The 14,373-nt window shown below is 42.4% G+C and overlaps 1 long non-coding RNA gene across 4 annotated transcripts in view; it reads right to left on the reverse strand.

Moving 5' to 3' along the window:
* The window catches only part of LOC121063704, a 33,033-nt gene that overhangs the window by 7,387 nt on the left and 11,273 nt on the right, over nucleotides 1-14,373 (reverse strand). The window contains exon 1 of one of the 4 annotated variants that reach the window (XR_005816153.1): nucleotides 2,525-2,631. The exons of 2 other annotated variants lie outside the window; for them this stretch is intronic. This is a non-coding gene — a long non-coding RNA (uncharacterized LOC121063704). Of the gene's footprint in view, nucleotides 1-2,524; nucleotides 2,632-14,373 lie in introns of those variants that run through there. One more of the 4 variants, XR_005816152.1, reaches the window with a different exon arrangement.

Here is a 14,373-nt window from a genome sequence, read left to right on the forward strand (position 1 = left end):
TATTAATGTCTGCACTCAGCTTTGCAACGATTTCAAAAAGTTTTCTTTTTGAAGAAGAAGAAAAAAAAAAAAGCACTGGACGTTTCATGCACTTATATGGTATTTTGTGGACTTGGTACTTTAGAGCCAAAGGAAATGTCCATGTCCAAGAGAGCTTGCTGGATGTGCAGGCAGTATTCTTGGAACTGGGTTAAACTGTAATTATCAGGGAAATCACTTTGTTGCTTTCCTTATGCTAGCATATCCAATGTGAAAAGCAGTGCGAGCTTCCATCCAGTGTAGGAACTTTTCCATTCTTTCTGGAAGCAACAATTTCATTCCTGGTGGATCAGTGAGCAGCACACACACACACAAACATGCAGGGCTTTGTTCTCTTTGCACTTTATCTCTGGGAAGTCTCACACTTGGATATTGACTTACCAGTTCTATGCTGGGGTCTTCCAGTTCTCCTCCAGATCTGCCTCAAGGGCTGGGAGTAATCCCACCTCATGCTAGGCATGCATAGCATAGGTGTCTGCAGCTAAACTAGACACCTGGTGTGCCGTTTGTAGTCAGCGGGGAGACACCGGCATTTTTAGGGACCAAAGTTAGGGACCTTTTCATTCAGAACTGGCCTCTGTTAGATATTTAACTTGGATTAAATGGATTGCACCCTAAAATCCACTTAATAGATCTCCATTGTCTACAAAAGAGCTTGGGTCGTTGACTCAGATAGACATATATGCTGTAGGGATGTCCGAATCCTATCCCTTCTGTCCAAAGTAAAATCTCAGCCTGGTTTGACGTCCTCTCTGGATGTGCAGTGGGTTTATATTCCATCAGACTAAGGGAGACATGTCAGCTCAAACCTCACTCAAACCTCGCTCAAACCTGCTTATCCCCTTCTCAGTCACTGTGTCCTGCACCAAGATCATGCCTGTCAGTCAGACCCATATGCTAGGTACCAGTTTTGACCTCTCTGACCTCTTTTGAATTCATTTAAATACAGACTGTCACAACTGTTTAGGTTCCTCTAGGATAAAGCTTTTCCTATGCATCTCCATGGACAAAAATTTTTTTGCAAGCCTCAGGTCTTTTCCGTGAGCAAGCTGTAGAAATTGTCTACAATCAAACTACTTATGAATAGAAAACTCATTGATGACTTTAACCAGAATATGGGTAACATAATTACACGGTTAATATGTACAATCCATATATGTATGGCCACACTATTTTATGTCTTCCCGTTCTGTGTTCCTCAGATCTCACCTTCACTGATGTCCACAGCTTTTCTTTCCCATCTCTTCCTATCATCCGCATTTAGAGAGCACTTCTTGCTTCTGTCTCTCACCCCTTTTGCCACATTTTCTGAAAAACTCTTCCCATTAAATATCTATCAGCCAAGTTCATTGTTCTTCAGATTCCTCCTCTAAGCTCGCCTTGGCCCTGATGCCTAGAAATACTTGGCAATACACGCTGGCTTGCTGACTAATGCAGTTGCATTGTTTCCTCTCTCTTCATATAGGTCTGTTGTCTTCTGCCTTGGATTTAGGTTGGAAAACTATTTATCCATGCATATATAGCACTGAGCTCAATTGCTCCTGAGCCACCATAGTACAATGAGTAAACAACAACAATTAGATAAACAAATTTTGAAAACTCAGGGGTAAGTAGCTTTTCACAAAAATCTTTCCGGTGGAGAGTTCCCCCATCCTTTTTCACTAACACTGTGCTCCTTTTGCTACACATTCCTCGTTCTTCTGGTTTTGATTCCTTCATGCTTCAAGTTGAAAAACTTCAGCTAGTTTCTGAAGCCAACATACGGTTGCAAGCATGTGCTTTTCTTTTTAAAATTCTTTCATTTTCTTTGTGTCAGTAAATGGCCACGTTTTAGGAAAAAAAGGTCACCAACTTTTTAAAGTGTGCTCAAGAGAGGCAGAAAACTTCCAGGCTGTAACAGGTTTCTACCATCTGTTGCTCCGACAGAATGGGTTACACTGCAAGCAGATATTGGTGAGATGAGGTTTACTGGTAAGGTCTTTGATTAGATCTGCTGGTATAGCTTGAAAAATTAGGCAGCTTTCCAAAATATAAACCCTTCTGATGTCCTGAATACGTCCAAAATAGAATGTATATAAAATGCATAGTCTAATATAGCTTATGCTGCATTAATAAGCAAAAACCAACCAAACAAAAAAAAATCCAACAGATAAAATACACCAAAAAAGAGGAAATATACAGCCAAACCCTGAGATACATTTTGTCTGGAAAGAACACAGTCAGTAATTGCTACATCAATAATCTAAGGATTATTTTTACCAAAAGATGCTCTTCTACTAAAGTAAAGTCATTGAAATAGGTATTTAAACTTCTCCTAAGGAAATGCTTCAGATCAGAAAGAAAACCTCCTCTGATTATGGATTAGTGAGAAAACACCATCCTAGCCTGGAAGCCATGCAGAGCAGTTACAGCTATGATTACAGCCTAAAGAAATATTCTAGTCTGAAGAAATCCTTCCAGACCTCTTATCCTACCCCAAACAAACCTCCACTTCCCTTCATTTGAAATTGAGGTGGCATCTTCAGAGATGCAGTTTCTTCAGGTCTTCTGTTTTGTCTGGTGTCTTATTTCTTTTTTTATCTCCAGTGAAATCTAGGTGAGGAGATCATAGGTGGAAGACTCAAACCTCTGCAAGGCAGTAATTAATAATAATGCAAATTTTAGGGCCACAAAGGTGATACGGGGCCTGGAGCATCTTCCCTATGAGGAAAAGCTGAGAGACCTGGGTTTGTTCAGCCTGGAGAAAAGAAGACTGAGAGGGGATCTCATTAATGTTTATAAATACCTTAAGTGTGGGAGATAGAGGGATTTGGCCAACCTCTTTTCAGTGGTTTGTGGGGACAGGACAAGGGCAATGGCCACAAGATAGAGCACAAGAAGTTCCGCACCAACATGCGAAAGAACTTCTTCACAGTGAGGGTGACAGAGCACTGGAACAGGCTGCCCAGGGAGGCTGTGGAGTCTCCTTCTCTGGAGATATAAAAGGCCTGTCTGGATGCCTACCTGGGCAACCTGCTCTAGGGAACCTGCTTTGGCAGGGGGGTTGGACCTGAAGATCTTTTGAGGTCCCTTCCAACCCCTTCAATTCTGTGATTCTGTGACTCTGTGAAATAGCTTTATTTGAGAGGCAAGAACTAAGAGCTTGTTTTCCCCCAAATGTTCATCAGGAACAGAAATCCTTACAAGCTGCACCTCCAGTGAAGTGAAATCAGTCAGCGTTCCTGCTGGCCTCTGCCGGGCCTTTTGGAGGCCACCCCAACAGCGCTGCCTCAACAGCTCTTGTGTGCCCGGTTCCTCTGGATAACTGCTCTCTGCTCTCCACTGGGGAATGCTGTTGGTCTGGCACGACGCCCGAAAGCTTTTGCAGATGGTCGGGAATGTTTTATTCTGATAAAGAAGGGACTCCAGATGTAAGAATGTCAGTTCTCAGCCCTAAAAGAAAAAGGGAGGGGAATATGTTTTGGAATGGAAATAGCCATCCTTTTCTCGAGGACAGAGGATGTGGGTGACAGTTTTTCTAATTCTTTCTGCTGCAATGCAGCAGCAACTTGTGCTGTACCCAATATTTTTTTCTGTAGAGGATGACCTCATCTTCAGCTTGGTGGTTTACCATCCACACCAGCAACTTTTATCTGATGGTAGTCGTTTCATTGCAGCCATTGCTCCTGCTTTAGATCTGTTAATCCTGATGTTCTGGTAACATCTGCATAAGACTTCCTTTATTACTGTTCCAGGCACTGTCACTTTCCTTCTCTTCGCTAATGTTTTGGTATGATGATGCAGTGTCCGAGCAGCATTTTGAAATTGGTCACCTTTATGTAACACAGCACTGGTCCAAAAAACAAATCTTTTTGAATTTATGCTTGAAAATGTCAGACCTTACTCAGTAGGAGCCACTCAACAAAAGCCTATTCACTTCAGATCTGAACGTTGTCTAAGTGGAACTAAAGACTGTAATATTAATCCCTGAGTTAACCTACCCTTTTTTAAAAACTGTAAGATTAATAACAATTCAGTCTTGCATTGCATTACATCCCTTTACTACACTCTTAGAGAGACACATAGGACAGAATAACCCCATCCTAAAGTAAATGCCTAGAATAGAGTAGATGAATGGTGCTGCCCCCTCCACTGACTGCACTTAGGCACCAAGGTGCTCAGCTGAGGCAGAGTCACCTCTGCTATAGACACTGGACAATGGGGGGAAAGGAATCCCACCTAAATTGCCTGAAAATCCTGAGTTGTTAAAAACATGACTTTTTTTTTTTTTATATGTGAGTGCAACTCTGTTCCAGCACAGATTACATACGCTGGTCATTGCTACGGGACACTTACCTCTTTGTATTGTTTTGTACTACACAAAGCAATATAAGTATATTATATTTATATATAACTGTATCAAGTAGCCTGAGCAATCAAGTCCACGGATCAACATTCATGGTTCTACATCTGCAATATTTGTTTCTTTCTTCAGTTCCCAACAACTGAGGAAAAATAGTATTAATTGTTCCCATAGAGTATCTATGTTAGGATTCCGCCCTTATCTACACAGCCACATGCTGTTTTGTCCCACAGGAACAGGGCACAGAATGATTTCACAGGAGGAGAGATTTAGGACAACTTTCCATCTGGCATCTGCTTAGCCTTCCAACCTATATACATGAGGTTTTGCATAGGTTATACAGAAAATGTAATGGAGAGCTGCCTGTGAATGCTGTTCATAGTGTAGTCAGGGTTTAAGGGGAACAATAAAGGAGAAGACAGTGCAGAGAAATGAGGTTATTTCTTAGCATCACAAATGATACTAGGAAAGTGCCGAGAATGGGAGAAAGAAATGAGGTTATTAGCAAAGATTGAGGAAGAAAGTAATGGAAGTGTAACATAAATTGTAACATGACTCAAAAATTGGACATACTCAATGCAGAACTTTGAAAGAGCTTAAGATTCAATGAAATGCCAATAAAACTATAGAGCAAGCTTGTAAAAGATCATTCAGTGATTTAGTGCTGAGACAGGGGAACTCATGCTAATTTTCTCTCTGGGAACTCTGATACTCGTCCCTAGAAAGTAACATCATCAATATGTGTTTCATCTGACCTTCCACTGCATTCTTAGGTGTAGACCACAGGCACTGGCAGCCCCATGGTTGCTCCAGGCCTCCTGGATGGACTTGGGTCAATTACAGCCTCCTCCTGAATATTTGTCTGTATTGTGCAGAGCCAAGCACAGTGCAGAGCATCCCCCAGTAAGTGCTGGTCCATAACTGCAAATACATATAGTAGAGATGTTCCTGATCTTATCCACTGTTATGTTTATGAGAATTTCCTTTTGCAGGTGATTCAGGAGAATGATTCCTTGCAGAAAGCAAGAGTAGGGAAATGCACCTGATATGAAAGTCGTATTGGTAGACCCATTACAAAGTTTAAATCTGAAGTGTGATGTTCTTTCCCCAAACCTATTTTGGCCTTGCCAATGGTAAGTACCGATAACCTTGGAATGCATGTACAAGTCAAGTTTTTCATGAAATCATCTTTAAGTGCTAGCCAAAGTGATTTGTTGTGGCTGTAAGTCTTCCACCCAGTAATGTGCAAAATTAGAAAGCATTTCTTTTGCCCAGTTGTGGATGTTATGCCAGGCTACATCCTCCCTGCTGAGAACTGTCCTTGTGCCTGAAAAGTAAGGCAATACAAAGACAGTGTCTCCCCTAGATCATTCCTGTTAAGAACAAAAGGAGCAGCTTGTCAAAGAGCTCAAAGCACCTGAACTGTTTCTCTGAAATTTCTGAAGACTTTCACCGCCCCCCCCAAAAAAAACTCTAGCTGAATTGCTGCTGATAATGACCCAAGGGCCACTGACCTTGGGTCCTGTAAACCTACATTTAACTCTAGCCAACCACCAGGCAGTCTGTAAACAGATGTTCTATTCCAGAGCCAGTTGTTGGCAGAAGATGTGACCGCTTCTGCCTGACCCCCCTACCCCGTAAGTTACTACTCTTTCCACCCTTTTCAAATGCCAATTTCATAGGTTACTTCTTGTGAAACAATGGGAATGCTTCCTAAACAATTTGAGTGACAAACAGACAACTTAGCTTAGAGAGTTTAAATAATTCATTTTCACAATCTAGGTCACTTTGCCTGGGACGGGTTTAGGAGTGTTTACATGAACAACTCAGCTGACAGATACGAGAGGTCAGGCATCTGTGGAAGAGTGGCAGTGAAGAACATTTGGGAGCGATAACTCCTTCCAGTGTCACAGCTGAACGCAGAGGGAGATAGCAGGTCGCAGACTGAAAGTGCCTACTGCTCAGGAAGGACGTGGGCAGCTGATGTACATAGCTAGTAGCAAAGCCATGCTTTTTTGCGCAGGGTACTGACTGGGCTGCAATTAAAAACAGAAAGATAAACTAAAAAGATGATAAAAATAGAACAGATCCTCACACATCTTCTAAAAAGGAAACTTAAGTCTCACCTTTACATTATAGCACTCTGAATCCATCAATAAAATAGGAAGAGAAGAATCATAGAATAGTCACAGGATGGTTTGGGTTGGAAGGGACCTTAAATCCCACCCATTTCCAACCCCCTGCCATGGGCGGGGACACCTCCCACCAGACCAGGTTGCCCAAAGCCCCATCCAGCCTGGCCTTGAACACCTCCAGGGATGGGACATCCACAGCTTCTCTGGGCAACCTGTGCCCGGTGAGTTGGGCTTGAAGGAACCTCTGAATAAATTCTTCACAAGGAACCTCAAGGGAACTAAACTGTCTGAAAGACACAAGATGCCACCACAGGCCAGAGTGTGGAGAAATCAGTAGCTCCTCCACCCACATCCACCATGGCCACATAGGCCACAGGACTCGGCAAGGCCTTGCCACTCTGCCAAACGGCACGAAATGTCCTGGGCCTCCCAGCGTGGTGTCTTCGTGCAGCTTTTGCTGTACTAATGTGTATGTTGCACGGGTCTGGGAATGATGGTGGTGACAGAAGGCGCACAGACTGTCACCTCCTCTGCCACAAATGCCAGAAGCAGTCCCAAGGCCTATTCTGGTGAGAGGGACTAAATGAGAGAACAAATACTTTTTCTACTTGTCATGACTGTTCTAAAGGAAAAGCATCATAAAACAGACATCAATAAAGCATTTTCTACCCAAACTAAACTCTTGCTTGCATAATAAGAAAACCAACTTCTATTATTATCTCTACAAGTGCCACCTGGGGGCTTCTCAAATTTTATTCCTTCTTTGGAGTGGTGTCCATGGATTCATTTATGAACATTCATAAACTGGGAAAGAGGTGAGAAGTAGGGAGGCAAAACCTGCAGACTAGTCAGTATTATTTAAGGAAGGAGAGTCCTGGAGAGACTGCAAAGATTTTCTGAAGGTTTTATGCTGGAATAATGTGCTCAGCTTGGCTACTGTGTCTAAAAAAGAATATAGCTGAAAGAAAAAGTTTGAAAGATGGGTAGTAAAAATCGTGTAAGAATGGAAAACTGTGAGTATTAGAGGAAAAATGCTGAAATCATTAATTTTAGAAGCAGAACAAGAAAGGGAGACTATGATGAAGTGCATAAAATAAATGCGCAAAAGAGGCACCTTGGGAATCTTCCATGCATGTGCTTTTCACAAGAAATATTCACTGAAATAGAATAGCGGTCAGCATGAAAGAGACGGAGGGAAATATTTCAAACCCTATACAACCTCCACTGACTTATGGGGTGCTGGGTAAGAGATCAGCTGGGCTGAAGAAAGGAACAAGTATTTTCATGAAAAATGTGAATTGAGATCAAACATGTATGGGAGAGAGATAAACCGTAAAATTCTGTGGCATTAATGTAGCCAAACTATAATGATATTGTTGGGGAGAAAACACTTACCACAAGTATTAATGCACCTAGTTTTATAGGATCTGGCCATTACCAAGGACAGGATATTTAACTAAACAGATTACAATTCAGATCCAGTAAGATCATTCCTATGCAAGCACCAACACTTTGGTGGGCATTCTGGTTAAAGACGGTGCATCATTGCCAGAAAAATTTAGACATCTATGTTGATTCACCTTGTTTGGCTTTGAGTGCCAACAGCACGAGGTAGCAAGATCTGCTTAATCGTGACACGATGTCTGCAAATCCTTTGTAAAAGAACTCCTTCAGATACTCCCTCTCGCTACAGTGACACTTGAAGCGTCTCATGCTAGTGAGTGGGTATTACATGGGAAGATGTTGTAGTAAAAGTTTTGTCCTCAGATGTCTCTGAAATTGTACACGCTCAATTAAAAAAAAAAGGCTCGTGCTTAAGGCAAAATGTGCTGGATGGTTTCAGTACTGCCCACCCTTCTCTTATTTCTCAGTCTAGACTGAGAAAGGTAGATAACTGGTTTGATTGTTGGTGGCAGCTGGCTCTATTCCAACATAAAGGATAAAGCCAGGCCAACATGAGGCATAGTAATTCCTGGGATTGTATCAAAGGCAGAGATATGCGAATTATCTTCTTTACTCAAAAGCTTTTAAGACTTCAGCAGGATGTGTCACAAGCTTTTGGTAAGGAATTTATTACTTTAAAAATTGCTATGAATCAGTGCCATAGTGCATGTGAAATGAACATGCGAAAGGGGAAGAAAGACGGTCACGCCCAGCAGCCTGACAGCCAGTGCCTGTTTAGCTGCTGTGGGAATCTGTTCGTGAGCGTGAGCATCATTAAGAAATTATATCTTCTTTTACTGTGAAGTGCCATTCCCTGGATAAAACAAAACAAAAGCTAGATCAGGCGATCACCATTGTTTCAAATCTTAAGCCAAAGCAGTCTCTCTCTGCTTTTCCAGTACTTAGACATCTCATTGTTGAGCCAAGAGTAAAAGAAGGGTAAAAAAAAAAAAAAAAAAAGAAAAAAAAAAAGAGTGAAAGAAGGCTGAAGCTTGTACATTGTCCTGATATGCAGCAGCTGAAGTCAAGGTTGCTAACTGGGACCTTCTCCCAAAAACTCTGGCCTCCACTTCTTTAACAAAATGGCTGCATTCCAGTAGGTTTCTTCAGGGATCTCTGGAATATGCTGATCTCCAGTTTTCCTTTCTAGTTTGCAATCCAAGATGCAGGCAGCACTCCTCCGAGAAAGATGCAAAAATACAGTCCTAATATTACCTCTTCCATGTGTCTGTGTTGTCCTGAAACTTGACTTTATGAATAAAAAGGTCACTTTAGAGGTGATTTTAGCTCTAGGGATGAGTGGTGAGAGTAGTGTTGAATTGTGGCGTTTTGCTGTGAGCTCAGAGAAATTTAGGGTTGTGACTCAAGGTCACAGGCAGATTAGGAACGGCTGTAGGGACTGAAACCTATAATATGGACACAGATTTCGTTGTCCTTTGTGCTGACACTGGAACTTGTCCAGTCCCTTGATGAGTTGGTTCAGGACAACAAAGTGGCAGGAAAAAACTTCAGGAAAAATAAAATAAAATAAAATAAAATAAAATAAAATAAAATAAAATAAAATAAAATAAAATAAAATAAAGGAAGTGAAAGTTTTTTGCTGATTTAGTGACATGGACTGGGTGATTGAGGGTCATATGAGCATGAGAGCTGGCACCAGGAACAGGGTGGCTTCATGGAGCCAGGGACTGATCAGGGCTGTATCAATCCGACTGGCTTCAATTGTCACAGAACAGGGAGCAGGGAGTTGGACTGCCACTGTGGGTCAGAGCGACGTGGGTTGTGGATGGACATCCTATGCTCAGCTCTGCTAGCTGCTTCTTCCAACCTCCTCTTCCCACCTGATGGTGATGTTCACAGAATTACAGAATGGTTAAATTGGGTAACGTTGCCCCAGATCTGCCAGCAGAGCTGCCCCATTCAGTGGCCGTAAGCCAAGTTACTGTTAAAAAGATTAAGCTAACCAAGCTATTTGGGTCTGAAGTGGGCTGGGAGACAGCTCTACCAGCAGACAGGACAGTAAACTCCAGAGGAAGGACAGGGCAAGAGGTCTGATGGGCTGGGTGCACAGGGTACACACACAGCAAGAACTCCTCGGTCACAGTTGCTTACAGTATACACACTAGTTTGTACCCCTAAAGAAGGTGCATATTTTAACATTAAAATAAATAAATAAATAAACAAATAAATAAATAAAGAGACGGACTGCTAGGTCGCTTGATAAAAATTATTCTTACAGGGAAGAAATAACAAGTCTCTTAAGTTTAGTGGAGAGACATAACAAGAAGAGATGGCTGAGAGCTGGAGCCAGGCAAAACTCACACGAGAAATAAAGCATAATTGTTGAGCTGTGACAGTGATTAACCAGTGGAACAGGCGAGCACGGGAAGCAGTAGATTTTCCATTCCTTCAAGTTTTCAGCTCAGGACTGGACTTCTTTGTGGAAAATCCTTCCAATAAACATGAGATTTTGGGCACAGCACTAACTAGCTCAGTAAAATGCCGTTGTGCTTGTTAAACAGGAGGTCAAGCTAGATGACATAAAGCCCCGCCTCATCTTAAAAATCCCTGAAGTAGATGAAACAGCTATTGAGCTCCACTATGGAAATGTTTAGGGTATGCATTCATACTCTTTCCTTGTTGGTGTCTTGTGGCAGTATTTTGGAATACTGCAGCTGCAGATGACCCGATGTCCAGGCCATCATCCTGCTCCTGCTGAACCCTCCTTTGGGGTCAGTCTGTCTGTCTGAAGCCCCTTAGCTATAGCTACCTCCAACTCAAAAATCTGTGTCTAATTCTGACTGTGCTATGTAAAAGCAGAACTACAAATTAAGGGAAAAAGGAGTATACTTTAGTACCAAGTGGAAGGAAAGTAGAAGGAAGTATATTTATTTAGATGCAACAGATGCTACGTGTGAATGAAGGCTGAGTAACAAGCTTTTCATGTAGTCTTCAATCTGCAATTTGCTCAGCACGTCATGTCAAAAGCTTTCTGAGTCTCTAAGATGCATGCACAGAGCCTGATACCTGTGTGCAATCTGAGTATTTGCATAAGACCATCATTTGGAAGAGTTAGCATGTATGAATTCAGACTGTGCACTCAGCTACCCAACTTAAAAGAAGGCCTTCATTTTGAGGCTGAATTTAAAAAAAAAAAAAAGTCTATTCCTATCATTACTTTACAATATTACAACACTATTTTCATTCAAGAAAGAGCCACAGCAAACAGCCAAGCATAACCCATGGTTCACAGACTGGATCTGAAGGCTCCACAGTTTTCAATATTTTTTTTTTCTACCAGTCAACTCTGTAAACCACTTCCCAGCAGCAAGCTTGCATACTCACAGTAACTTTTAAGTTTCTCAAAGATTGTCAGAAATATGTCACTACCCAGAGCCCAGATCTTAGCTTGGCTGTGAAGGTAAAGGAAACAGGCCAGTGAGACTTTTCCCTAATTCTGATGCTATGTAATTTACTAGATTACTGTATTTTACTCTTAGCTAGTCCTGGTTAATTCTGTGCTTCCTTCATGTTGTCTGCCCTGCACCTGTAACACGCTTGTGCAGAAGGGAATTCAAGATGCCATTGGCCTCATTGGTCCTATATAGGACCGGTTCTGCCTCAAATGTTCCTGACTGATATTTCTCTAACCTTAAAGGTCTCCATACACCATCCTTCACAGCAATCTTTTCCTATTCATTACCTATTTCTATAGTTTTCCTATACGTACACTGAATCTTCTTTACTGTAATTAAAGCCCATTGCTTCTTGTCCCATAGAAAAAAAAATTGTTCTTTTCAATGGTCTTTCATTTCTTTCATGTCTCTTATCATATTCTTCTCAGTTTCCTGTTGTTTAGGCTAAGAAGTTCCAGTTTGTTCCATTTTTCCATTGCAGGTCATGGTTTCAACCTTCTCATCATTTCTGCTGCTTCTTCTCTGGGAGCTCTCCAATTGACTCATATTGTTCTTGAGCTGTATTGCCTGAAACTGGATACATAGATGAGACCTTAGCTGCAGCAGATGACATTATGCAACTTTTTATCTGTTTTAATGCCTTCGATCTCCTTCCTGAAACCTAGTCTTTATTTGTGTGTTCTCTGTCCCATGTTTGCACAGTTGAACGTTTCTGCTTAAGTGTATTATCTGAAATTTATGTCCAATGAAAATCCATTTTCAGACCCTTTTAGAAATATGTGAAAAGCTTTTGGAATTCTAATCCTAGGCCCTAGTGTATTTTCGGTCCCCTCCCACCTCTGTCATTTCCATGTGGAATGTGCCATTCTAGCAGCTAAATTATTAACAAATTGATTATAAAGGACTTTAAGCATGGAGAGTCCAACTAGCAAGGAATGGTACAAAGCAATTGTGACAGCACTAGTCTGGTAGTACTCAGCACAGAGATGCACTGAATTTGTCATCTCCATACTTTTTAAGGTCTTCACATAGAAAAATGGCATGAAGCAATGTTGGGCCATGGTTTAACCCAGTCTTTTGGGAAGCATAGTTAGTGTAGTATGTTCCATTTGACACTTGCCCATATCCTGCACAGCCTCTTTTGTCAGCCCAACACAACTATTTGTGTAGTGAAGTGGTAAACCAGGCTTGGGGAAAACTAAAGGGCACAGAGAGAAGTATAGTCCAAGGCTAGGTTCATGCTCTGTGCTGGTTCACGGTGTGAGCTTGTGCCAACACGAGGAAGAGGACAGGAACGTATGGCTGGGAGTGTTTAAGCAAAATTAAGCCCTTGCTGCTGCTCAGAGGAACGGCCCCACGCACATTTCTGCTCCAGTCTTCCCTCTGATGCTGGGTGTAGTACTTAACACTACTTTGTTCTTTTTGGCTTGGTTAGTTCTCGACCTGATCGGATCTGGCTGATCACACATCTAAATGGTCACCGATGTTGGCTCAAGACCAGTATTGGACTTATAAGAGGGGTCCTAAAAAGTAGTTTCAAGATTGGGTTTTGTCTACCTAGAACGACGTTTTGGCACAGAAAAGTGTCTCCTTTACCACGCCTTCCATCACCTTGCTGTGCTGCTGTGTGACCGATAAAAAAGACACACCAGGAGCGTGTACGGGGGTGTTGTACCAGTGCCTTGCCTTCCTTAGCCTGCTGTATCGCTAAGGGCCTTCCACCTGCAGCTCTGCTTTCCACCCCCAGCTCTCTATCTGCTCACCCGAGATACCTTGGCAATGTTTCCCAGGGCCTCTGGGGCAATATCTTTTCCTTGTTTTTCTCGTGCTGTTGTTCTCGTGCTCTTATTCTCATGACCTTGCACCTGCAAACCTCGATAGTTTTCTTTGCAGGTTCTTATGAGAAGTAATTGCCACCAGCGTGAGAATCACCCCTTTTCCTCCCTTTTCCTCCCTTTCCACCCCTTTCCTAGCCTTTGGTTGTAGCTTTTAGTTTATGTTACAGGGGGCACAAAGCTTCACAACCCACCAGAATGCATCTCCTGCGATATGAGCAGCTACAAGCAATAGTGTTTGAGTGGGTCCCGATTAAAACAACACAGTTAATATGGAAAAAGCATGATGCTGATCAGGGGTCAGTGTAGAAAGGAGTCCAGGAGAGGATATTGATCTGAGGACCCTCCCCACCCTTTTTTTCCCAGCTGCCCACTTGGAAGAGCTCTCCCTTTCCCTTCTCTTTCTCTGCCTATCCAGTTTATTTTCACCTTCAGATTCAATATATGCCCTCAGCTACAAGCACTGCTACTAAATCTTTGTGCATCCACATCCTATGTCCAACAGGGGAATGGCAGAGAGGGCAGGAATCCCCCAAGAGCTTCTTGCTTTAGCAGCAACAGTGTCTTAGACTGGCTTTGTGCATCCTACAGGTGCAGGCAGTTTAAGTTAATAAAAATTGGGGTTGCAGAATCAGGATGGGGAGTGACAGTGGCATGGGAACGTGCTTTCTGGTGGCAGTCTGCAGCTGCATTGGGTTGGAATAGGGTGAAGCCACACTCTAAGTGGGAAGAAAAGCCACTAATACCCAAGACTTTGTAAAGAGTTAACAGCTTACATGAACTGGTGTGACCAGATTACTTTTGTTCCAGTTCTTACTGGTGTGACCAGAGGAACGGTTCAGGAACAGAAAGCTGCCAAGTAGATCCGTGGCTGGTGGGATGGGATTTTTGGGAGAAGAACAAGCAAGAGCAAAGCCACGAGGTGATAGGGTACAGGTGCCTCTCCAGCAGCTGCTGCTATGGCCTGCATTTCCTTAACACTGCTGGTAAATCTGTGCCTGCGACCTGTTACAAGGCTTCATGGTTACTTTGGAGTTTTTCCAGTGTAACTACTGAAAAATTAAATTGAAATACGAGCTGAGAGAATAACTCATTCCTTTAAATACAGATTAACCTTAGGTGTCAGGCCACTTTTTCCAAGCAAACAATTCTTGCCCCATGCG

Source organism: Cygnus olor, chromosome 1 (genome assembly GCF_009769625.2).
Source record: "Cygnus olor isolate bCygOlo1 chromosome 1, bCygOlo1.pri.v2, whole genome shotgun sequence".
In the NCBI taxonomy this organism is placed as follows: Eukaryota; Metazoa; Chordata; class Aves; order Anseriformes; family Anatidae; genus Cygnus; species Cygnus olor.